Here is a 27,697-nt window from a genome sequence, read left to right as displayed (position 1 = left end):
AGACAAAATTTCCCAGGGGTCATGTTTTATGAACACTGTACAAAGTCTTACTTGGTTAATTATTAATTCTAAATGGAAACGTGGGTAGAAGACAAGCACAACTTGGGAGGATAGGGTGAGATGTATGGAAAGAATAACATAGCTTGGATTTTATCATGACATGAATCTTCAACATCTCAATGGGATTTTTCCTTTTAGCATGCAAATTTGTTCAAATGCCCTTGGTATCACAAACTTATAAAAAAAAAAAAAAGGTCTAGGAGTGTCAAACCCTAATTACTATCCTCTCTCTTAATCCCTTAAGAAGTATTATTTTCAAATTTTAGTTCACAAATATTATCTCTACTTCTTGATCTCCTACGCATGCCTCCTGTTTCCACCATTCCTCAGAAATTACTCTCTCCAAGATAACCATTATTTTTTTTTAATTAAATTGGTATTTAGACTTTCTATTACTTGACTTCTCAGGAGCACTTCACAAGGCTGCTTATGTCTTTCATCTTACAGTATCTCTTCATCACTGACTCACAGAGCATTTCTCTATCCTGGCTTTTCTTTCTTCCTTTTGGGTGCTTCTTCTCAGTCATTTGCATGAGCACTTCATCCTCCACTTCTTAGACATCACTTTTCTCCTGGTGTCAGTTCACGGTCCACAGTCTGATGGCCCTCTCACCCTTCACATTCTCACACATTCACAAGTTACATCGTCCACAACCAGAACTTCAAGGGTTGCTCAACTCCAGTTCCTAATACACATCTCTGCTCCACCTTCACACCCAGAAATCCAACTGCTTAGTTGATATCCACATCATCTTAGCTGTCCTAAAACATCTCAATCTCACAATGCAACATATAGGATTTATTTTATGAATAAATAAGTAAGTGAATGATACATTATATATATAAATATATGTCCTGACAACTTTAATGATTTCATCTCACTAAAATAATTTCTATTACTTGACTTCTCAGGAGCACTTCACATGACTGCTTATGTCTTTTATCTTAAAGTATCTCTTCATCACTGACTCAACCAAATAGGCTGACCAGTTCTTGCCCAGACCAAGAAAATTCATACCAACCCCAGAAAATCAGCACTGTGAAAAAGCATTCCTTAGTTTCAACTGTCTGAATGCCATCCAGAGCATTGTTTTATAACTTTAACCACCTGATATTTTTAGAAAGGAACTGAAGAAACTGCAGTTACAGATATCCCCAGAAGATACTACCACATAACCCTGACTTTTGCATGTTAATTCACTTCAGCCATATCCATCTCTTTGTGACCCTATGGACCTGTGTAGCCTGCCAGGTTTATCTGTCCATGGGATTCTCCAGGCAAGAATACTGGAGTGGGTTGCCATGCCCTTCTTCAACCATGACTTTTAGCTAATGACTTTTCTCCTTTGTAACTGCAGTTTCCTCAGTCATTTGAGGCAAGACATAAATGAGCCCTAATACTCCTTTCAGTCTTCATAATTTATGAAAGTAGGTTGACTATCTGACAGTTCACAAGGCACTTTAACACTAACATCTTGCTGGGTCACAATGTATCAGTTATCACACATATCAACCTTTAAGTTGAATAGATTAGATTAAAGGTTAAAAATTCTGTGAGTGTATAGGGGAGGGGATAGATTTGTAAGAAAAATCACACAGCAACTGATTCAGGGAGCTTCACTTGCAAAGTCCAAAGGGAGAGTATACCTGTTAGGGTAACTTCATGACAAGACCTGGTTATCCTTTACTCTACACAATAAATTGCTCTAAGTGACTTTGTCTCTTTTTCATTCATTCTACAATAGAGTAAAACATTTACGGGCATGGGCTCAAAAGCTATTCAAACCTGGGGACTGTAAGTTGCCTGAGGATCTTTGATAGCACTGAACTAGGTAAAGGTCTGAAATTCTGCATTTTCATCAATTTCCCACATGATACTGGGATGAGATACTCCTGTTCTACAGATGGTGTTTTTAGTAGTTAGGCTGTAGACTAAACTGTGAGGTTCAAATCCTAATTTCTCAATTTATTATTTCTATGATATGTCAGGTATTGAATCTGTTGGTACCTCAAGTTTTGGATGTATAAAATGGAGAAGATAAAGATAATATAGATCTTATAGGACTACTGCAAAATAAGATAATCATGAAAAGTTCTTCAAACAGTACCTGGTGAATTACCTTGGAAGATGTAATGTTTTTAGCACTGGATGAGGTTTCTCATTTTTCTCTCAATCTAGCTGCAAGCTTGATTTCCATAGTTTGCCTATCAAACATAAGAGCAGAATATTTGATAATGCCTCCCAGACAGTCTTAGTCTACTGTAGTCTCTATCAAAGAATACCACATGCAAATAAAACTCTTCCAAAAATGGAAACCATATCAACACTTGAAATACTTATCAACAGGCTTAATTTATGATTAACACAGGGAATGTGTGGTAAGTCTGCCTGAATGACACAGGTACTCCTTTGCTCAGGAATCTCTAAAATTTCCCCCATGTTTACTGGAAAAATCTAGGCCATCTAGCCAGATATTCAGGGCCCAAACTATCTTTTGGACCATGCCTCCCTTTACTGCCCTTTACTCAATAAACTAGATTGTGTGCAATCTAGTTAAAACTATTTGCACGTTTACATACTTCTCATATTTTCCCATACAGCTACTGACTAAACAGTCTATTTTCTCCAACTGTAAAAATGTTCTAGTTAAATATTTTTACTTCTCTTTTACATTTCACACACATTTATTTCTCAAATTCCATGAATGAAATAGTCATTCAGATGCTCTATTCAATCATGAAACCCATGTGAGCCCATAGCACCTTAACGATACCCATTGGTCATTTACATACTTTAAAAGCTTACTGACATACATTAGACACCCTTATGAGGTAGGAATCACCTCCATTTTGCCTTAGGGTATACAAGCGATTTACCTAGGTTCATGCAAATTTTGTGATAACACAACTGATGTCTCATACAATTCTCTTTTAGATTTATTATGTAATCCAAAACAACTAGACAAGTTCTATACTTAGAAGCTTCAACAGGGCCACCATGACCTCCGTATCCTGTTACTCACACTCTTGTATGATCTCCTCCCCACAATGGACTTGGTTTGGTAACTTGCTTCGAAACAGAATATGGTAAAAATGGTGGCATATCATTTCTGGGATTCAACTGCTAAATATTACTATGGTTTGCTTTGTCTACACATTTCCTTGCTCTCTCTTTTGCTCATATTGATAAAGTCATTTACTACTGCGTGAGCTCCCTAATGAGGAAGGTCACGAGAAAGACAACTGAAGGAAGCCTGCAGCCAACATCTTGAGAAGAACTTAGATCCTGAGGCTAACAGCCCACAGAGAACTGAATTCATCCTACAACCACATGGGTGTGTTTAAAAACAGATCCTACTCCAGATGCACCTTGAGAACACTGTAGCTCCAGCCAAAAGCTTGATGATAGTTTTGTGAGAAAATGAGAGCTAGTAGACTGAACTAAGCCATGCTTATATTTCTAACCTACAGAATCTATGAAATAATAAACACTTCTATAAGCCACCAGGTCTGGAGGTGATTTACTGTGCAGCAAAAAATAACTACTAAAATTTCCAAATATTATAACTTTCATGTTTACATTCAATGCTATATGAGATTTTTTTTCCCTACCACTGTTGCATTTGGACATGAGATCTACTCAGCAAGATAGCAGAACAGGAAACCCCACCTTTGGATTCATTATTGGAAACATATAACCTACCAAGACTGAAGTAAAGAGAAAATTAAACAGAAATATAACCAGTAAAGAGATTGAATTGGTAATCAAAACTTTCCAACAAAGAAAAGCTCAGGATAAGATGGCTTCACTGGTGAATTTTACCACACATTTAAAGGAGAAGAATTGGAAAAGGAAATGGCAACCCACTCCAGTATTCTTGCCTGGAGAAGTCTATGGACAGAGGAGCCTGGCAGGCTATAGTCCATGGAGTGGCAAAAAGTCAAACATGACTGAGCGACTAGGCCTTCAATTCAGTTCAGTTCAGTTGCTCAGTCATGTCTGACTCTTTGCGACCCCATGAATCACTTCACGCCAAGCCTCCCTGTCCATCACCAGCTCCCAGAGTTTACCCAAACTCATGTCCATTGAGTCAGTGATGCCATCCAACCATCTGATACTCTGTCGTCCCCTTCTCCTTCTGCCCTCAATTGTTCCCAGAATCAGGGTCTTTTCAAATGAATCAGCTCTTCACATCAGGTGGCCAAAGTATTGGAGTTCACCTTAAAGAATAATAAGTGCTAATCCTTTTCAAACTATTTCAAAAATTAAAAAGAAGAAATGTTCCCAAACTCATTTTATGAGGTCAGTGTTACTCTGACATGAAAGCTGGACAAACACTAGAACAGAATAAAACTACAGGCCAATATCCCTCATATGTATACACACAAAAATCTTCAACAAAATATTAGCAAATGGAATTCAACAGCCCATCAAGAACAAGTGAGATCACATCATGAAAAAGTGGAATTGATTAGAGATATACAAGGATTGTTTAACAAAGAATACCAATAAAGTGATATACCACTTTAACAGTATAAGGGATTAAAGGACTAAAAATCGCATGATCATGTCAATAAATGCAGAAAAAGCCACTGAACAGAATCCAATATCCCTTCATGATAAAAAAACACTCAACAAACTAGGACCAGAAAGCCATTACCTCAGTGTAATAATAGGCCATGTATGTAAAGCCCACAGATAACATTATATTCAATAGTAAAAAACTGAAACCTTTACTTCTGAGATCAAAAATAAGGCTAAGGTACCCATTTCCACCAATTCTATCCAACAGAGTACCAGAAATCTTAGCCAGAGCACTTAAGCACAAAAAAGAAATACATACAAATAAAAACACAAATAATGGAAAGACACTTGATGTTCATGGTTTGAACCCAAAAAAGCAACAAATTTAATGAAACCCTTATCAAAATCTTGATGGCAAATTTTGCAGAAATAGGAAAAACAATTCTAACATTCATATGAAACCAAAAAGGGCTCTGAATATCAAAAATGATCTGTAAAAAGAAGAACAAAGGTGAGGGCTTCATATTTTCTGAATTCAAAACATATTACAAAGCTACAGTGATGAAACTGGTGTGATATGGCATAAAGACAAACACAGACCAAGTGAAAAGAATAGAGAGAAATACACTCACATATATGGTGAAATGGACTAGTTGGGTTCAACCAGTCCATCCTAAAGAAAATCAGTCCTGAATATTCATTGGAAGGACTGATGCTGAAGCTGAAACTACAATACTTTGGCCACCTGATGCAAAGAATTGACTCATTTGAAAAGACCCTGATGCTGGTAAAGATTGAAGGCAGGAGGAGAAGGGGACAACAGAGGATGAGATGGTTGGAAGGCATCACCCACTCGAGGGACATGAGTTTGAGTAAGCTCTGGGAATTGGTGATGGACAGGGAGGCCTGGCATGTTGCAGTCCATGGGGTCGCAAAGAGTCAGACATGACTGAGCAATTGAAATCAACTGATACAGTGAAATGATCTTGGACAATAGGCTAAGACTATTTAATGAAAAAAGGACAGTCTCTTTCGAAATTGCTTTGGGAAAATTGGATATCCACATGCTGAAGAATGAAACAGGAATCTCATCTTAAACCAAAAACAAAAATCAACTCAAAGACTTAAACATAAAGCTTGAAATTATAAAACTCCATGAAGAAAATATGGGGAAAATAGTTTATAACACTGGTCCTGATAATAATTTCCTACACCAAAAAACAGGCAACAGAAGTAAAAATGTGTGTGTGTGCTCAGTCATGTCCAACTCTTTGTGACCCCGTGAACTGTAGCTCACCAGGCGTCTCTGTCCATGGACTCTTCCAGGCAAGAATACTGGAGTGGATTGCCATTTCCTACTCCAGAGGCCCTTTCCAACTCAGGGATCAAACCCACATCTCTTGCACCTGCTGTACTGGCAAGTGGATTCTTTCCCACTGTGCCACCTGGGAAGACCCAAAGCAAAAACAGGCAAGTGCAATTACATCAAACTAAAAAGTTTCTGAGTAGTAAAAAGAAGATCAACAAAGTAAAAAAAGCAACCTACAGAATGGGAGAATATATTTGCAAACCATAACTGTAAGGGGTTAATATTCAAAATATATAGTAATTCAAACAGCCCAATAACAAAAATAAACTTATTAAAAGTGGATGAAATTACTTAAATAGACATTTCTCCAAAGACATACAGATGGCCAACAGGTATTAGAAAAGACAATCAACATCACTAATATTCAGGGACATGTAAATTGAGAGCACCTCACAGTTGCTAGACTAGCCATTATATAAAGCCAAAAACCAAAACAACAAATGTTAGGGTACAGAGAAATTAGACCCCTGGGGCACTATTGATTGAAATGTAAATGGTGTAGCTGTTATTGAAAACAGCATGGAGGTTCCTCAAATCATCAAATATAGAACCACCTATGACCCAGCAATCCCACTTAATTAAAAACTATCTTGAAGAGATATTTTACTCCCAAGTTGATTATAGCAATATTCACAATAGCTTAGAGGGAGAAAGAACCCAAAAGTCCATCAACAGATGAACTGTAAAGAAAATGTGGCACATACATATAATGGAATACTATTCAGCCTTAGGTAAAGAAGAAAATACTGTCATATGCTACAACATAAATGAACCCTGAGGATTATGCTATATGGAATAAATTAGTCGCTAAATAACAAGTACCAATGATTCCCCTTCCAGAAGTATCTATAGTACTCACATTCATAGAAGCAGAAATTAGATTCCATATATATGCGTTAGTATACTGTATTGGTCTAATTAGAAATCAGAACCAGGGGCTGAGAGTAAGGTTGGAGTGAGGAATGCGGATTTGCTGTGCAATGGGTTTAGACTTTCAGTCATGCAAAATAAAGACACTCTAGAGATCTACTGTATGCTTCTGCTGCTGCTAAGTCACTTCAGTCATGTCCGACCTGTGCGACCCCATAGACGGCAGCCCACCAGGCTCCCCCGTCCCTGGGATTCTCCAGGCAAGAACAGTAGAGCGGGTTGCCATTTCCTTCTCCAATGCATGAAAGTGAAAAGTGAAAGGGAAGTCGCTCAGTTATGTCCAACTCTTAGCGACTCCATGGACTGCAGCCCACCAGGCTCCTCCATCCATGGGATTTTCCAGGCAAGAGTACTGGAGTGGGTTGCCATTGCCTTCTCCAAGAGATCTACTGTATAACATATATGCACATATATATATATATATATATTTAACAATAATATAGCACATTATATGCTTGGAAATTTGAGAACAGGGTAAATTTCACATTATGTGTTTTTACCACAATTTATAAAAAGAAATTATACTCAAAAGTGATACACGTAGATGAGCAGAAGGGAAATAAAACACATAATTTCTCAATTATTTTAGAAATTCTTTAGATAATCAGGTGTTAACATATATTGTCCCATGGAAGTAACAGAAGAAAATTACCACTTCAGTCAGTTCAGTTGCTCAGTCGAGTCTGACTCTTTGCAACCCCATGGACTATAGCATGTCAGGCCTGTCTATCACCAACTCCCAGAGCTTACTCAAAGTCATGGCCAGCGAGTTGGTGATGAAGTTCAACCATCTCATCCTCTGTCATCCCCATCTCCTCCTACTTTTAACCTTTCCCAGGATCAGAGTCTTTTCAAATAAGTCAGTTTTTCACATCAGGTGGCCAGAGTATTGGAGTTTCAGCTTCAGCATCAGTCCTTCCAATGAATATTCAGGACTGATTTCCTTTAGGATGGACTGGATGGATCTCTGTGCAGTCCAAAGGACTCTCAAGAGTCTTCTCCAACACCACAATTCAAAGGATCAATTCTTTGGCACTCAGCTTTCTTTATAGTCCAACTCACACACCCATACATGACCACTGGAAAAAGCATAGCTTTCACTAGATGGATCTTTGTTGGCAAAGAAATGTCTCAACTTTTTAATATGCTGTCTAGGTTGGTCATGACTTTTCTTCCAAGGAGCAAGCATCTTTTAATTTCATGGCTGCAGTCACCATCTGCAGTGATTTTGGAGCCCAAAAAAAATAAAGTCAGCAACTGTTGCCATTGTTTCCTCATCTATATGCCATGAAGTGGTGGGACCAGATGCCATGATCCCAAATGTTGAGTTTTAAGCCAAGTTTTCCACTCTCCTCTTTCACTTTCATCAAGAAGCTCTTTAGTTCTTCTTTGCTTTCTGCCATAAGGGTGGTGTCATCTGCATATCTGAGGTTGCTGATATTTCTCCCAGCAATCCTGATTCAAGCTTGTGCTTCATCCAGTCCAGCATTTCTCATGATGTACTCTGCATGTGAGTTAAATAAGCAGGGTGACAATATAAAGAAAGCCTTGGCGTACTCCTTTCCTGATCTGGAACCAGTCTGTTGTTCTATGTCCAGTTCTAGCTGTTGCTTCCTGACCTGCATACAGATCTCTCAAGAGGCAGGTCAGGTGGTCTGGTATTCCCATATCTTTAAGAATTTTCCACAGTTTGTTGTGATCCACACAGTCAGAGGCTTTGGCGTAGACAGAAAGCAGAAGTTTTTCTGGAACTCTCTAGCTTTTTCAATGATCAAGCAGATGTTGGCAATTTGAACTCTGGTTCCTATGCCTTTTCTAAATTCAGCTGGAACATCTGCAAATTCACAGCTCACGTACTGTTGAAGCCTGGCTTGGAGAATTTTGAGCATTACTTTGCTACTGTGTGAGATGAGTGCAATTGTGCGGTAGCTTGAGCATTCTTTGGGATTGCCTTTCTTTGGGATTGGAATGAAAACTGACCTTTTCCAGTCCTGTGGCCACTGCTGAGTTTTCCAAATTTGCTGGCATATTGAGTGCACCACTTTCACAGCATCATCTTTTAAGATTTGAAATAGCTGAACTGGAATTCCATCACATCCACTAGCTTTGTTCATAGTGATGCTTCTTAAGGCCCACTTGACTTCCCATTCCAGGATGTCTGGTTCTAGGTCACTAATCATACCATTACCTCCACCACCATAGTTTGGCCCCAGGTAAATAACAGGGAGGGAACATAGCCCACCCATCAACAGATAATTGGATTAAAGATTTACTGAGCATGGCCCCACCAATCAGAACAAGGCCCAGTTTCCCCCTCAGTCAGTCTCTGCCATCAGGAAGCTTCCATAAGCCTCTTACCCTTCTTCATCAGAAGGCAGACAGACTGAAAGCCACAACCACAGAAAACTAACCAATCTGATCACATGGACCACAGCCTTGTCTAACCCAGTGAAACTATGAGTCATGCTGTGTAGGGCCACCCAAGACAGACGGGTCATGGTGGAGAGTTCTGGCAAAACATGGTCCACTGGAGAAGGGAATGGCAAACCACTTCAGTTTTCTTGCCTTGAGAACCCCATGAACAGTATGAAAAGGCAAAAAGATAGGACGCTGAAAGATAAACTCCCCAGGTTAATAGGTGCCCAATATGCTACTGGAGATCAGTGGAGAAATAACTCCAGAAAGAATGGAGGGATGGAATTAAAGCAAAAACAACACCCAGCTGTGGATGTGACTGGTGATAGAAGCAAGGTCCGATGCTTTAAAGAGCAATACTGCATAGGAATCTGGAATGTTTGGTCCATCATTTGGAATCAAGGCAAAGTGGAAGTGGTCAAACAGGCAATGGCAAGAGTGAATGTCAACATTTTAGGAATCCATGAACTAAAACGGACTGGAATGGGTGAATTTAACTCAAATGACCATTATACCTACTACTGTGGGCAAGAATCCCTTAGAAGAAATGGAGTAGCCATCATAGTCAACCAAGAGAGTCCAAAATGCAGTACTTGGATGCAATCTCAAAAACGACAAAATGATCTGTTTGTTTCCATGGCAAACCATTCAATTTCACAGTAATCCAAGTCTATGCCCCAACTAATAATGCTGAAGAAGCTGAAGTTGAATGGTTCTATGAAGACCTACCAGACCTTCCAGAAATAACACCCTAAAAATATATCCTTTTCATGATAGGGGACTGGAATGCAGAAGCAGGAATTCAAGAGATACCTGGAGTAACAGGCAAATTTGGCCTTGGAGTACAAAACAAAGCAGGTCAAAGGCTAATAGAGTTTTGCCAAGAGAACTCACTGGTCATAGCAAACACCCTCTTCCAACAACACAAGAGAAGACTCTACACATGGATATCATGATCAACGTTGAAATCAAATTGATTATATTGTTTGCAGCCAAAGATGGAGAAGCTCTATACAGTAACAGCAAAAGCGAGAGCTGACTGTGCCAAATTCAGACTGAAATTGAAGAAAGTAGGGAAAACCACTAGACCGTTCAGATATGATGTAAATCAAATTGCTTACAATTATACAGTGCAAGTGAGAAACAGATTAAAGGGATTAGATTTGATAGACATAGTAACTGAAGAAGTATGGACGGAGATCATGACATTGCACAGGAGGCAGGGATCAAGACCATCCCCAAGAAAAAGAAATGCAAAATGCAAAATGGTTGTCTGAAGAGGCCTTACAAATAGTAGTGAAAAGAAGAGAAGCTAAAGGCAAAGGAGAAAGGAAAGATATACCCATTGCAATGCAGAGTTCCAAAGAATAGCAAGAATAGATTAGAAAGTCTTCCTCAATGACCCTGTTACCAATATACTAACAAAGAGTGAAAAATAAAAACTGGGCAAGCAAAACAAATGGATAAATATCTACTGATGTTGAAGAGTATTGTTTTGTTTTTGCTTTTTCTGCAAGCCGGAAGTCTTTTTTCTATTTTTTTTTTAATTGGTAGATACCATGATCTGGATTCTGATATTTCATTATCTGGGGGCTTCCCAGGTGGCTCAGGGGTAAAGAACCTACCTGCCAAGCAGGAGACATGGGTTTGATCTTTAGGTCAGGAAGATTCCCTGGTGAAGGAAATGGCCACCCACTCCAGTATTCTTGCCTGGGAAATCCCATAGACAGAGGAGCCTGGTGGGCTACAGTCCATAGCGTTGCAAAAGAGTCAGACATGACTTAGCAATTAAACAACAACAACTCCACTATCTGCATTCCTTTTAGTATGTTTAGAACAAAAAGAGAAGGATAATGGATGCCTGATATTTCCTTTCAGACTTTTTCCCCTTTGTCAGAACGGTTCATTTACTTTTATTTTCAAAAGTATTTCTAGATAATAGACATGATGTTGAATTAAAGTTCTAGCAGCTGTTACTCAGAGTAAAATAAATCACCCCAAAAATCCCTCACCTGTACTTATTACTTCATATTGCACAAATGGCAACAGTCCTGCATTCTGATTGTTCTAGGCATACTTTGTGGTGACCCAGGTGTGGATATGAAAGTCCATCTGGCCAATTATCCTTGCTGTTATCAGAGATGTTTTCTTTTCTCTTCCATCTATATTTGAGTATCTGAGCAAGAAATATCCTGAACCAGATCCAAGAGACTAAGATAGTTCTATCATTTTTCCAAATGAAAGCAAAATAAATCATCATATTATTTTTTTGGTGGTCATATCTGAATGTACTGTTATCAACAATAACATAATTGCAGAGTACAATAAGATTACAAAATTCAGACTATCCTGATTTATAGTGTGTTATTAAGACTCCTGTCAATGTTATATTCATGATAGCTATCTATCTCTGTATAGCAGAATTAGCTTGAACCAACCAATCACTGAATAAAAATATTTTTTCATAATAGAAACAAATTTACCAAATTTAAATAATTTAAGAGTTCAAAACTTGCTTTTGTTCAGAAAGGGATTAGCTATGAGTTGCTAATATTAAGTAAGGGTACACATGTGAAAGCATGGTAATAATGCCTAATAACACTGAGATTTGTTTTTGTTTTCCATTTCATACAAAACAAAAATTGTGGTGTTTAAACATAAATAATAATATTTTTAAGGGATTTTATATTAAAGAAAAAACTTTCTATATATGTAGACACACATACACAGAGAGGAGTGTATATATAGGCTATAGATAAATGTGTGCAAGCGTAGTGGTACTGAAAAAATACTATACTACTATGTCTAAAAGTCCTACTACTAATTCCATATTCTACTCCATAGAGTATAAAAAATAATCATAAAAGCCGCACCAGAATACCACTTGAGTGGGAGTCTAGACCACAGTCAAGACTTCTGATGGTTATATTAACTTACAACAGTACAAACTTTAGCATTTAGTATTTTAGCAAAAAACATATAAAGCCAATCATTCAAACTTTTTTCAACAGCAAGCAAATAATTAGTATCTAAAAATACTGTACAAGACATTACTGGTTTTAAAAATCTACTGTTTTAAAAGAAAGACTTTATAGGAGAAATTAGGACAAGGAAAATATATATAATCATCCTCATAAATTAGGAAAAACACGTCATTAATATATTTTTTCAATTGACCTTTTGTCATTATTTCAAAATTGCCTCATTTTGTTATCATCAGGTCTTCCTAATGGACTACAAAATTGAGGTAATTTTGAATCAAAGATAAAGGCTGTAGAAAACCTGGACTGTTCAGGAACACATAATTCTTCAAATATTGACATTTTAAAATGGAGAACTACACACCAAAAAAAATAAAATGCTAAAGCACTGTATTTATTTTCAGGAGTATAATAGGATTACAAATATGAAGTCTTTTCAAAAGATATCAACCATTTCAAATTTTCATCTTCATGAAAGCAGTGCTTAGAATTTTTTAAAAAATCAGAATAATTTTTAGAATCTCCAACACTTATCTGAATATTTGCTATTGCTATGATTGCAACCTAGAAAGTATAAAAGAATAAATCAATGAGTATATATTTCACTATGTTTTCTAAACTGAATGTTTTTTCATATTGCATATTTGCTACAGTTTTTTTTAGAAAGACAGAAATTTTGAGACTCCCCTGGTGGTCCCATGCTTGAGACTTTACCTTCCAAAGCAGCGGGTGGGGGTTCAGTCCCTGGTCGGAGAGCTGGGATTCCACATGTCCCGGGGCCAAAAACTCAATACATTAAAAAACTAATAACCAGAAGCAGTGTTGTAACAAATTCAACAAGGATTTTTAAAATGGTTCTCATCAAGAAAAAACTTTTTAAAAGAACAAAAAACTTAAATGTTTAAAAATGATATAAATCAGAATAACTGTGAGAACTATCAGATATGAGAAATATCTGAGATTCAAAATATGTGTCACTATAGCAGTCCTTACTTGTCTTGTTTTTTTTACTTTAATTCATAAGGCATTAATAACTAGAACTGCCCTGCTTTTACTTTAATGTATTCCTTTATCTCTAAGCTTAATTAGGACAATTTAGTGAAAGTGGAAATATAGTTGTTCATTTTGATTTGCTTCCACCATTTCTGAATAATATATATGCAAGATGCATCACCAAAAGCAATGAGCTTTGATAATTTCAGACCTATTTATGTTCGCTGACTCCAAAATCAATGTCTATATTCCTTTTTATAAAAATGCAACCTTTTGATAGTCAAAGTACAGCCTGACAGGAATCAGTGATTATCTCCCAAATATAGCCAAAGTATCTTCAACACATATTAGATATTCTATAACCATGATGATATATTTTATGTTTAGAATCTTAAAATTTCTATAAACAAATGGAAGGTAAATAGAAATAGGTAGAAATATTTAGAAATAAATTTATTTCTATGAACAATCCATAAGTTTCCTATAGATATATTGCTTCTCGTTGGTATAGTTGAATATCTAGTTCTTTTTATTTAAACCACTACAAAATAAAACCATCTGCAGAATAAATGAACACACAGCAGATTCCAGAAAACAAAATAAAGTATTTAATAAAGCAAATTACTTCTACAATTCCTTAGTGATTCACTGGCAAATCTCCAATGCACATTTCCAAATATTCCATATAGTGACTTCAAAATTGTATTAAAAGTATACTTAAGCCTGATGACATTTCTGGATAGTAGCCAATTTTATAGCAATGACTTTAATTGCATGTATTTTACAAATTAATAGAAACAGCATCTTTGGTGGTCTAAAACAATGCCCATTAATAACAATGCTGCTGCTGAAGAAGTTCATGGTAAAAACTCTTTACCTCTTCCAAAGTCTTCTTTTAAACTTATGTTACTTTACTTCTAAATACGTTTTGGGATCTTTTTAATTACTGACACTCATCTCACTAAAATTCTGAAGTCAGTTGATCATTCCTACAAAATATGAGCCATTTCATTTAAAAAATGGTAAGAGACAGGTAAGGTAGTCTAGTACTCCAATAAGGTAGTCTAGTACTCTTCAATAATTTACCATAGTTTGTTGTGATCCACATAGTTAAAGCCTTTAGTGTTGTCAGTGAAGAAGGAAATGTTATTCTGGAACTCCCTTGCTTTCTCCATGATCCAACAAATGTTAGCAATTTGATCTGGTTCTTCTGCCTTTTCTAAACCCAGCATGTACACCTGGAAGTTCTCAGTTCACGTACTGCTGAAGCCTAGTTTGAAGGATTTTAAGCATAACCTGGCTATCATGTAAAATTAACACAATCATTTGGTAGTTGGATCATTCTTTGGCATTGCCCTTCTTTGGGATCAAAATGAAACTGACTTTTTCCAGTCCTGTGGCTACTGCCCTGTTTTCCAAATTAGCAGACATATTGAGTGCACCACTATAACACCATCATCTTCTAGGTTTTTAAATGCCGCAGCTGGAATTCAGTCACTTCCACTAGCTTTGACTGTGGTAATGCTTCCTAAGGCCCTCTTGACTTCACACTGCAGGATGTCTGGCTCTAGGGAAGAGACCACACCATCGTAGCTATCCAGGTCATGAAGAACTTTCTTGCATAGTTCTTCTGTGTATTCTTGCCACCTCTTGTTTAACTATTCTTCTTCTGTTAGGTCCTTGCCATTTCTATCTTTGCATGAAATGTTTCCTTGGTATCTCCAATTTCCTTGAAGAGATCGGTAGTCTTTTCCATTCTATTGTTTCCTCTGTTTCTTTGCATCATCCACTTAAGGCTTTCTTCTCTCTCGTTTTTATACTCTAGAACTCTTTGGGCATATCTTTCCCTTTCCCCTTTGCCTTTCACTTTTCTTTTCTCAGTTATTTCTAAGCACTCCTCAAATAACCACTCTTGCTTTCCTGCATTTCTTTTACTTGGGGATGATTTTGGTCACTGCTTCCTATACAATGCTATGAACCTCCATCCATAGTTCTTCAGGCACTCTGTCTTTCAGATCTAATCCCTTGAATCTATCTGTCACCTCCACTGTAAAATCATAAGGTTTTGACTTAGGTCATCCCTAAATGGTCTAGTAGTCTCCCCTGCTGCTGCTGCTGCTGCTAAGTCACTTCAGTCATGTCCGACTCTGTATGACCCCACAGACAGCAGCCCACCAGGCTCCTCCGTCCCTGGGATTCTCCAGGCAACAACACTGGAGTGGGTTGCCATTTCCTTCTCCAATGCATGCATGCACACTAAGTCGATTCAGTCATGTCCGACTCTGTATGACCCCATAGACGGCAGCCCACCAGGCTCCTCTGTCCCTGGGATTCTCCAGGCAACAACACTGGAGTGGGTTGCCATTTCCTTCTCCAATGCATGCATGCATGCTAAGTCACTTCAGTCATGTCCGACTCTGTGCGACCCTATGGACAACAGCCCTCCAGGCTCCTCCATCCACAGGATTCTCTAGGCAAGAATATGGGAGTGGGTTGCCATTTCTGTCTCTAGGGTAGTCTTCCCTACTTTCTTCAATTTAAGCCTGAGTTTTGCAACAAGGAGCTGATGATCTGAGCCACAGTCAGCTCTAAGTCTTATTTTTGCTGACCATATAGAGCTTCTCCATCTTTGGCCGCAAAAATATAATTAATCTGATTTCAATACTGACAATCTGGTGATGTCCCTTTATATCTCCAATTTTCTTGAAGAGATCTCTGGGCTTTCCCATTCTATTGTTTTCCTCTATTTCTTTACATTGTTGATTTAAGAACTAAAAAGCCTCTTGATAAAAGTGAAAGAGGAGAGTGAAAAAGTTGGCTTAAAGCTTAACATTCAGAAAACTAAGAACATAGCATCTGGTCCCATCACCTCATGGGAAATAGATGGGGAGACAGTGGAAACAGTGTCAGACTTTATTTTTTGGGGCTCCAAAATCACTGCAGATGGTGGCTGCAGCCATGAAATTAAAATACACTTACTCCTTGGCAGGAAAGTGATGACCAACCTAGATATCATACTAAAAAGCAGAAACATTACTTTGCCAACAAAGGTCCATCTGGTCAAGGCTATGGTTTTTCCTGTGGTCATGTATGGATGTAAGAGTTGGACTGTGAAGAAAACTGAGTGCCAAAAAATTGATGCTTTTGAACTGTGGTGTTGGAGAAGACTCTTGAGAGTCCCTTGGACTTCAAGGAGATCCAACCAGTCCATCCTACAAGAGATCAGCCCTGGGTGTTCATTGGATGGACTGATGCCGAAGCTGAAACTCCAATACTTTGGCCACCTCATGCAAAGAGTTGACTCGTTGGAAAAGACCCTGATGCTGGGAGGGATTGGGGGCAGGAGGAGAAGGGTTTGGCAGAGTATGAGATGGCTGGATGGCATCACCAACTCGATGGGCATGAGTTTGAGTAAACTCCAGGAGTTGGTGATGGACAGGGAGGCCTGATGTGCTACAATTCATGGGGTCACAAAGTGTTGGACACAACTGAGCGACCGAACTGACTGACTGACTGAACTATGTCTCCTTGCTATCTTAGTGCATATTTTAGTACAATGTACTAATCTTAATTATATTGAATATTTTATAATTTCAAACTTTCTTTAAAGTGGGTTAGATACCTTACCAAATGCATATTGTTCATACTGTTAATTAATCACCACAATTTGTGATATTTAAATGCTAATTAATGGGCAGAACTAGTATTCAATCCCCATATACATTGTTGAGTGATAGCCTTCTTCAGGGACCTAAGTTGTACATAACTCAAGTAGAGAAATATATAAATATTATGAATAAACCGGTGCACACATATCATCAATTACCAGCTAAACAGGACAGAGTCCAAGCTCAATTCCTAGGGCTTGGCAGTAATATCCCCACAAGAAGCACAGAAAAACCCTTTAAAACATAATCACTTAGAATTTGAGATCCAAGGAATACCAATTGATTTTTCCCCATATTTTAAGGTTTTAATGGCAGAGTTGGTTTATAGGCATAAATGAAATGCAAAGCATATCTGACAGCTCTGTGTTTGTCCAAGAAAATTCACAGCTTTGTGTGATATCTAGGTGAATAACAATGCAAAAAAGTCAGAGTAGTTGTCAAGAATGAAAGGGATAGGTCAATAAGCTTAGACTATGCATTTTTGCTAACATTTTACTTTTGAAAACAAAATATCTTAAAATTAGAGCACAGAGTCTAAAAGATAAAGAGATTGGCGATAAAGCATCATCAATATTCTCATTAATCACATGTGAAACAAATTAATCATCTCTTATTGGCTAGAGTTAGTTATTAAAGTACCAGTTTTGGGGTATCCTTTGTGAGTCTCTATTTGATAATATATATATAAATGGGAACTAAAAATATAAACTACTTAACTTCTAAAATCAAGTGGAACAATGCATGTGAAAATATACAGCAAAAGGGACTCAAGATTTTTGATACAAGTAGCTAATAAACATACACTGTTAAAAATATTAAAAAAAATAGAGAACCTATGTCCTATAGTACTAAGAAAATCACAAAGACATTGTGTTAACCATGCCTGTACATGTTCTTACTAATCTTATTTCACTATTATACGTTCTTTCATTTCATTTTACTTGAATTCAATCTTGTTCCATATTCTTTGTTCCTTATGTATTTTGCGATTGTTTTGAGAACAGAAAGTAGCTTGCTCATTTAGCTAGGACATTTATATTAGTGAGCAGAATCAATTTTTGCCAAGCTTTCATTAAATCTAACATAATTCATTCCAATCAATTTCTTCATTTCTGTTTCCAATGTTAATGATCCAATTTGCATTCTTTGCTTAGGACCATAATTTTGGCAGCATATAATGGGCAGACAAGAAGACTGCTATAGAATTTAATATATATGATAAAGAGTTTGTTAATGTTTATTTTAACAATACATGTCCTTGGCAAATGACAGTAACTTCTGAAGTAAAAATAGAATGCTATCTAATTTGTCTACATATTATTTCAAATAAAAGGTTATCAACATTATCTAAAAAATGAACAAATTCTTTTTATCATTTGCCAAATAAATCGAGGGAATTTTTTCTTAAGTGTCAAATATATTTTTCTAGTCTTGAAGGTGATGAAATACAAGCCTTGCAGTCAAATAGGTAACTTTGAAATCAGCCTTTATTCCACATATTCAAATGTCTCTATTCACGTGAAGAATCATGAAATATCTATCAATAGGATATGTTATAGAGGATAGTCATGTGCTTCCTAGATCTTTATAAACCTGAAGAAATGAAGGAACAAGGGATCAAGACACAAAATATCTGTCTCATCCTTGATCTTTTCCCATGGGCCCCAGATAGACATCTTTTCCAATAAATGGTCACAGACATATGTCTATTCAACTAATGCAGATGGGGTTATCCAGTGAATTAGGCATCTTAAGAATTTTACAGTACTTTTGGATTAAAATTGTTTTGGTTGCTGGTATTTATTGAACAGCTAAAAATCAACCATTTTTAGGAGACTGCTCTTAAGCTCACATGGGTTGCAAACATTGAATAGCAATCTGTAAACTCAACAGCATGTTTATAACACACAGAGAAGCTCTATGCTAAAAACAGGCTGCCATGAAATAAATTCAGATTACTACTGGCTGATGAAGAATTCCTTTAAAACTTTATTAAACTGCCCAATTTTCTCAATAATATAATCAGCTTTATTACTAAACATTTTATAAGGAAAATAAACATACATATATTTTATGTTGTAGCATCTGTGTACCTCAGATTTATAAGCTCCCAACATTTACATGAGGGCAAAAGTTGCAATTATCATTATAGTCATAGAAAAGATTTATTTGTAGGGAAAAGGAGTAAGTGTAAAGTATATGTGCTAATATAGGAAGAGAAAAAGAAGTATCAAAGTTATTGTCTCTTCCAATATAAAGCTCTATCTCTTCAGAGTTAACATCTTAGACTCTGGAATCTCATTGACTTGACCATATGCTCTGTTCTGTTTCTGATTTTCCAGTGACATCAATCTTCAACTAGTTGATAGCAACAGTAATGATGTAATGTACTTTGGGAAGGATTAGAGAGAAAATGTACATGAAGCACTTATCACTGGGTCTTGTATACAGTATTTTTCTCTTACTGTCATCATTATTATTTCTTCACGAGGAAAAATAATGAACAGTTTGCCAACTTTCTGTTCCCAAAGAAAGAAGAAATACTACCCTTAGGCTTCTCATAATACTCTTTTTTAACAATTCTGGCATAAATTACTTGTATTCCTTGGTGCAAAGATTCTGAAGATTTTTTCCTTTCATAAATTTAAAAACTGCAGACAGATTTAACAGTTGAAAGTAATTTTTTAAATGTGGCTGTGTTCATCATTTGCACAGATAAAAGGCAGATCTCTATTTCTCTGGACTTTTTAAATTTTAATGTCTTTCTCCTACATAGTACTGATGCTAATGATCATGAATGTTGTAGTTCACTGACTACAATCCTCTTTTCCCACACGTCTCCAAGAATCGGAGTTCAGTAGAAATAAAGAGTTGACCTATCTATTTCTTATTATCATCTCTTGGAAGATTGTTTTTTTAACAGTAACCTAAAAACATTTTAAATGAGAACAAAATCACAAAGTGAAAATTAATACTCCCCGAAATGTACATAAATGACTATTATCTTATTAGAATAATCCACTGTAAAAACAGAAAAACATCAATCATAATCCTCAGTATATAATTAATTGGCTTTTATAAAATTACGAATTTTTTAAAACAGTAAAAACAATGCAGTGTATGTTAGTTTCAAATAAATCTGTATCTGATTACTATCTTTAAAAAAAAAAAAGGCAGTTTCTCCAGAGTAAATAGCTTACATTGCCATCTCAAGGAAGCTAAGAGCACAGGAGGGGGGAAAAAAAAAACAACTCTCTGAGTTTAAAACAAATAGAACACCACACATACACACAAAATAAAACAAAACAAAACCTTTCCTTCACTGAGGAGCAATGGCGGGACAAAAGAACCACAAGCAGCTATGGTTATAGAATAAGGACCTAAAAGTTTTCCTGCCGGAACATTTCAGAAGTGGCAGCAACAAAGACTGTACCACACAGAGAATGTAAAGCTTTACTCTCTTTTTATCAAATGCTACTAAAGATTGTTTTGGTAACTATAAACTGAAGGAAAATGGTGTAAGGAAACAATGACGACAAAGTGTCAGTGTGTGCTCCTCACTGTGACAGGTGACTTGCAAAACTACATGCTCCTTGAGATGTAACTCAAAGCCCATGGAAAATTCGCAAGACGGAAAAAGAAAAAAAGGCCTCACTAGACTTTTCACAATACGCTGAGCAACTGAAAACATATTTGGCTTTTGTGCACATCACTAAGAACTGCTAGGTTATACAGTAATGTAGTTTCTACAATATTGGGATTTTAGTTACCTCTAAATTCATATTACAACAGTCAATCAATTGTTGGCTTTAGGCAAGAAAAGAAGATAAAACAAATGGTTTTCATTTAAAGCTGGGTTTTTTTCCCTATTCCTAGACATGAAACAGTAGATAAATGTACTTTGGTACATGATTACATCTCATTTATGCATATAGATGGAGTATCAATAAATAAAACTAAAACTCTAACAGAGTTTGCATGTCATTAAATTTCTTCTGGTAACTTCCAAGTCTGAAGTACATGAAAAAGTTATTTATGTTTTTCAAAAGTAACATTTCATTACTAATGGAACACTTCATAAAATGCTAACCTTCTTAGATAAGTCTTTGAATATCAATTTCACATGATACTTCCACTACAGTGTAACGGAAAATTCACTCAACCATATTTTTATTACACCTCATAAATTTTTACCTGGGAATAAACTGAGCATATATACTCTTTCAGGAGGCTAAGGTACCACTTAATGTACCCAAGGTCTAAATTTTAAGCCCAATATCCAAATATTTACTGTTTCCTAGAATATATGATTTATTGGGGGGAATAATGGACAAAATAAAAATAAAAGTAGCAATAAAAATAAGTTTTATAAGTAAAGCATATAGGCAGGCTTTTCCACTAACTAGTTAAGATTTCGTAAAATCACACATAAATTAAGAACTAAATTATATGTAATTCCCAGCATTCCCCACTTACCTTTCTAAAGTTTAAAAAATTTCACTCAAGAGATATTCAAACTCAACAAAATGTCAGTGAGCATGTAAGATTTACTATTACATGAAGCTAAAAGAGAAATAATTCCTTTTCAAGAAATTCTCACAATTATAGGGTAGCAACTGGAGAGACAGACTCATAAATAAATAATCACTATAAGATGTGATTGGTACAATCACAAAAGTACTGTGTTTTATACATACCAGAATGATGTCCTTTGATATGACTTGTCAATGCAAACCTGAAAAAGAATGCCAAGACCAACTAAAGGTGAACATGAATCATTCTGAAAACATGAATAATAACATTTAACTCCACGTGAAAACCGTATGACTATTTACAGAGTCAAAAGTAAACTCAAGATAGAAATAGATTATGGTATATGAAACCTTACATCACAACAGCCATTACAGCTGAAAGGAGTAAGATATTGTCTGTGAGTGTTGGGGGCGGTGGGGGGGGCTCTTAATATAAAATTATGTCACACTAAAGAAGCCCAATCTTACATTCCTTCATTGTTTAGACAAGTGAAAGTAAAAGTCGCTCAGTTGTGCCCAACTCTTTGAGACCCCATGGACTATACAGCCCATGGAATTCTTCAGGCCAGAATACTGGAGTGGGTAGCCTTTCCCTTCTACAGGGGATCTTCCCAACCCAGGGATCGAACTCAGGTCTTCCCTGGTAGCTCAGCTAGTAAAAAATCTGCCTAAAATGCAGGATACCCTGATTTGATTCCTGGGTCGGGAAGATGCCCTGAAGAAGGGATAGGCAACCCACTCCAGTATTCTGGCCTGGAGAATTCCATGGAGTATTCCATGGGGTCGCAAAGAGTCAGACATGACTGAGCAACTTTCAATGTAGACAAGAAATTACTCATTTAAGTCTAATAGTAACTTGACACTCCTTCCTTTTCTGTTTTTTTTTTTTAATCAAGAAGGATAATAGAGTTCCACAAAAGCAATAATACCTGATTTGTGAAACATAATAATTTTACCCACTTTTCAAATTTTGGGTATGAGACAATGTGTGATTTTGCTTTGTTTACTTACTTTATATTATTGTGAAAAATGAAGGCTTTTTAAAAGAGAATTTTGACCTCTTCTTGCACATTACTACATACTTGCTCCTCTTCAACTGTATATTTTCTAAGCTCTAAAAGATATAGACTATGTAGAAAAAAATGTATTAACGCTATGTCCACATGTCTTTTTCCTTATATTATTCAGATGCAACTTTCTAGATTCATCTGGATTAACAATTTTCAGGTGAAACAGAAAACTTCTTTGATAAAGAAAATTTGCTAATAGGATTAGGAGATCCTTTATTCATTTTCTTAATCAGTGATGTAAATTCTACTAATAACTAAATGAGAATCTTCAAATGAAAGAGGATTTTGAGGACAAGCTCTTTAGCAGACTGAATGCAATATAAAACAATCTGCACTCAAGTCTATTGTCCAAAGGATTCCAGAATCATCCTCTTGAGACTCATTTCTGTTGTGGAAGAAATGAGCCGCCTGCCAGTGGCTTATACTACAACTGTGAGATCTTACTGAATCACCGCCCCATTTCTTCCCACTCAGTCTTTATTTTAGTTACCCAAAGGGGTGTGTGTGTGTGTGTAAGAAAGAGAGAAAAATGGGAGAAACAGAGACACCGAGAGAAAGAGACAGACTACCCTAAAACTTCATCCACCTAAGATCCGAGAGCTTCCATTTCATTATTTTCCTTTGTGTGTTCGGCATTGAGACTGAAATTTCAGTTTGAGAAGGAAAAGCCTTCACAGATCCACCAATCCTTGATTTTCCCCTCACGAGTCATTTCTCAGTGCTCTAATCACGTGGGCTTGTCCTCCTCTAAGCTCTAGCAGTCTCTTAGGAACTTCCCTTAAATGACCCAAATGCCCCTGCCCTCTGCCCCACGTCTTAGATGCATTGTTTCACACTGAACAGAGAGTCACTTGAGCTAGCCATGCACAAAAGATGGAATGGAACCCAAGGCATCAGGAATAGGCAGAAGGAAAATGTAAGTTGGTAGCAGTGTTTTTCAGCAAATTCTCTTTCTAATCTCTTCCTATAACTCTTTACTATTCCTCATGGCTACACACTCACTGAGCTTACTTTCCAAAGTAACCTGGACTGATCTTTCCCACTCATCCTCACCCCTCTCCTCATGACCTATACCTGCCCTCTGTGTGTGCAAGCTAGGATTACAAGCTAATCAATTTTGAACAGTTAAAGATACTGATTTAGAAGTTAACATACAAACTTACTAAGACAATATCATAATCCTAAAGACACTTATGGTGAAAATTTCAGTCACCATCACAGGCCACTGTGATAAATTAAGACCAAGTAAGCTAGTGCTAAAGACCCTGCCTGCCAATGCAGGAGACATAAAAGGTGTGAGTTCAATCCCTTGGTCAAGAAGATCCCTTGGAGGAGGGCATGGTAACCCACTCCAGTATTCTTGCCTGGAGGACTCTGTAGAGAGGACCCTGGCGGGTTACAGTCTAAAGGGTCACAAAGAGTCGGACACAACTGAAGCAACTTAGCTCACACGCACACAACATGTGCATGTTTACAGAATACTCTGTAAATTACGAAACTCTTTCTCATGGATTATTTCCAAAGTTTCACAATGACCTAACTCAGAAACTCCTGTTAGGCTCCTTTTGAGGATGAAGAATTTCACTCAAAATTTTCAATGATTTCTCAAAACTTCCAGAGAAAGTAAATAGTAAGACCTTGTCTTAAAACTTAAATGGATGGTTTTCAAGCTTTACAGTATATAAGAAGCATCTGAGTTTATTATAATGCAGTTTGCTGGGACTCCACAACCAGGGTCTCTGAGTTTTTAGACATACTACAAATGTCTAAAATTCTAATTCAAAGATATAAATGTGCTGGAATTCTGTCATCCTCAAACTTCCATATGAAACAAAATCACTTGGAGGGCTTAATAGATTGCTAGGCTATATATAACCTCAAGAGTTTCTGAGTCAGTAACACTTAAAAGAAGCCTGAGAACATGCATTTCTAACAATTTCCCAGAACATTCTGCTGATCTAGGAATAATACTATGAAACTTCTTTATAATTAAGGATCCTAATCATAGAAACAGGGAATGTCCAAAGATATGGGTCTTAATAATAAGACACCAGATGTTAAAAATAAAAACTAGAAAGATTTTATTCTCATGAATCTGGCCTATAAGTGGTCTTGAACCATAATACAAACCTCATCACAGTCCATTTGTTAATGCTGAATATATTATAAGCCCAAGGATAAATATGCCTAGACAAATAGCAGTGAAGTTGACAAAAATTAAAAGAAAAGGAAAATATTAAAAACAACAAATGAAAAGCAACAAATAACATATAAGGGAATCCCCATAAGGGGATCAGCTAATTTCTCAGTGGAAACTCTGCAGGCAAGAAGGGAGTGAGTGGCATGATATATTTAAAGTGATGAAAGGGAAGAACCTACAACAAAGAATACTCGACCCAGCAAGACTCTCATTCAGATTCCACAGACATATCAAAAACCTTACAAACAAGCAAAAGCTAAGAGAATTCAGCACCACAAGACCAGCTTTGTAACAATGCTAAAAAAACAGCTCTAGGCTGAGAATCTACAACTTGAAACAAGAAAATTAAGGAGGAAAAAGCTCACTGATAAAGGCAAACATATAACAAAGGTAGGAAATCATCTGCATATAAATATGATATCACAACCTGCAATTATGGGAAGAGGAGAGCACAAATATAAGATATTGAATATGCATTTGAAATTAAAAGAAAGTGAATGAGAAAGTCACTCAGTCGTGTCTGACTCTTTGCAACCCCATGGACTATACATTCCATGGAATTCTCCAGGCCAGAATACTGGAGTGGGTACTCCTACCCTTCTCCAGAGGATTTTCCCAACCCAGGGATCAAACCCAGGTCTCCCGTACTACACGTGGATTCTTTACCAGCTGAGCCACAAGAGCAGCAACTCAAAGAAATCTTGTTTATATACAGACTGCGATATCAAAACCTCATGGTTTTGATCTACAGTAGATACACACACACACACACACACAAAAGGAATCCAAACCCAACACTAAATTTAGTCATCAAATCACAAGAGAATAAAAAAGAAAGGGGAGAAAAAAGACCTATGAAAACAAATCCAGAACAATTAGAAAAATGGCAGTAATAACATACATATCAATAATTACCTTAAATGTAAACAGATTAAATCCTCCAAACAAAAGACAAAGACTGGCTGAATGAATACAAAAACAAGACCTGTAAATAAGCTGTCTACAACAAGATATACACTTCAGATCTAGAGACATTCAGACTGAAAGTGAGGGAGTGGAAAAAGTTATTACATGCAAATAGAAATCAAAAGAAATCTGGAGTCCCAATGGTCATATCAGACAAAATTGACTTTAAAATAAAGACTGTTACAAGAGATAAAGAACACTATGATGATCAAGGGATCAATCCAAGAAGAAGACATAACCATTGTAAATATATATGTACCCAACATAGGAGCACTTCAATATGTAAGGCAAATACTAACAACCATAAAAGAAGCTGATAGTAGAACTGAAAGAGACACATGTACCCCACTGTTCATCACAGCACTGCTTACAATAGCTCGGACATGGAAGCAACCTAGATGTCAATCGGCAGATGAGTGGTAAGAAAGCTGTGGTACATATACACAATGGAATATTACTCAGCTATTAAAAAGAATACATTTGGTTCAGTTCTAATGAGGTGGATGAAACTGGAGCCTATTATACAGAGTGAAGTAAGTCAGAAAGAAAAACACCAGTACAGCATATTAACACATGTATATGGAATTTAGAAAGATGGTAATGACGACCCTATACATAAGACAGCAAAAGAGACACAGATATAAATAACAGACTTTTGGACTCTGTGGGAGAAGGCAAGGGTGGGATGATTTGAGAGAATAGCATTGAAACATGTATATTACCATATGTGAAATAGATGATCAGTGCAAGTTCGATGCATGAAACAGGGCACTCAAAGCCAGTGCACTGGGACAACCCAGAGGGATGGGATGGGGAGGGTGGTGGGAGGGGGGTTCGGGACCAGGAACACATGTACACCTGTGGCTGATTCATTTGAATGTATGACAAAAGCCACTACAATACTGTAAAGTAACTAGCCTCCAACCAAAATAAGTAAATTAATTAAAAAGAAAAAAAAAAGAAGAAGCTAACAGTAATACCATAATAGTGGGGACTTCAATATCCCACTTTCATCAATGGACAGATCATCCAGACAGCAAATCAGTAAGCAAACACAGGTCATAAATGATATATTAGACCAGATGAACTTAACTGATATTAACAGGCATCCCATCCAAAAGCAACAGAATATATATTCTTCTCAAGCACACATGGAACATTCTCCAGGATTGATCACATGCTGGGCCACAAAACAAGCCTCAGTAAATTTAAGAAAATGGAAATCACGTCAAGCATCTTTTCCAACCACAACACTACGAGATTAAATACAAGAAAAAAAAAAACTGTAAAAAACCCAAATACATAGAGACTAAACAATATCCTAGTAAAATAACCAATGGATCACTGAAGAAATCAAAGAGGAAGTCAAAAATTATGTACAAACAAATGAAAATGGAAGCACGATGATCCAAAATCTATGGAACACAGCAAAAGCAGTTCTAAGACAGAAGTTTATAGCAATACAATCTTACCTCAGGAAGCAAGCAAAATCTCAAAACAACCTAACCTTACACTGAAAGCAGCTAGAGAAAGAAGAATAAAAAAAACCCAAAGTTAGTAGAAGGAAAGACATCATAAAGATTAGAGCAGAAATGAATAAACAGAGGTGAAGACATCAATAGAAAAGATCATTGAAACTAAATGCTAGTTCTTTGAAAAGATACCAAAAAAAAAGATAAACCTTTAAACAGATGTATCAAAAAGGGGAGGAAGAAGGTTCAAATCAATCAAATTAGAAATGAAAAAGGAGAAGATATAACTAATACCACAGAAATACAAAGACTCGTGCAAGACCATATGCAACTATGTGCTAATACAATGAAGAACCTAGAAGAAATGGACGAATTCTATTATTACTGAGAAGTGATTTTAATAGTGTACAAAGAAGACTACATAATGAAAAGGACACAAATAAAGGACCTTATATAGAAACATTCTTTGATTATTATAAAAATGAAACTATTACAAAAGAGAGCTATCAAGGAAAT

Source organism: Cervus elaphus, chromosome 29, assembly GCF_910594005.1.
Source record: "Cervus elaphus chromosome 29, mCerEla1.1, whole genome shotgun sequence".
Taxonomy (NCBI): Eukaryota; Metazoa; Chordata; class Mammalia; order Artiodactyla; family Cervidae; genus Cervus; species Cervus elaphus.
This window is presented reverse-complemented; position numbering follows the sequence as displayed.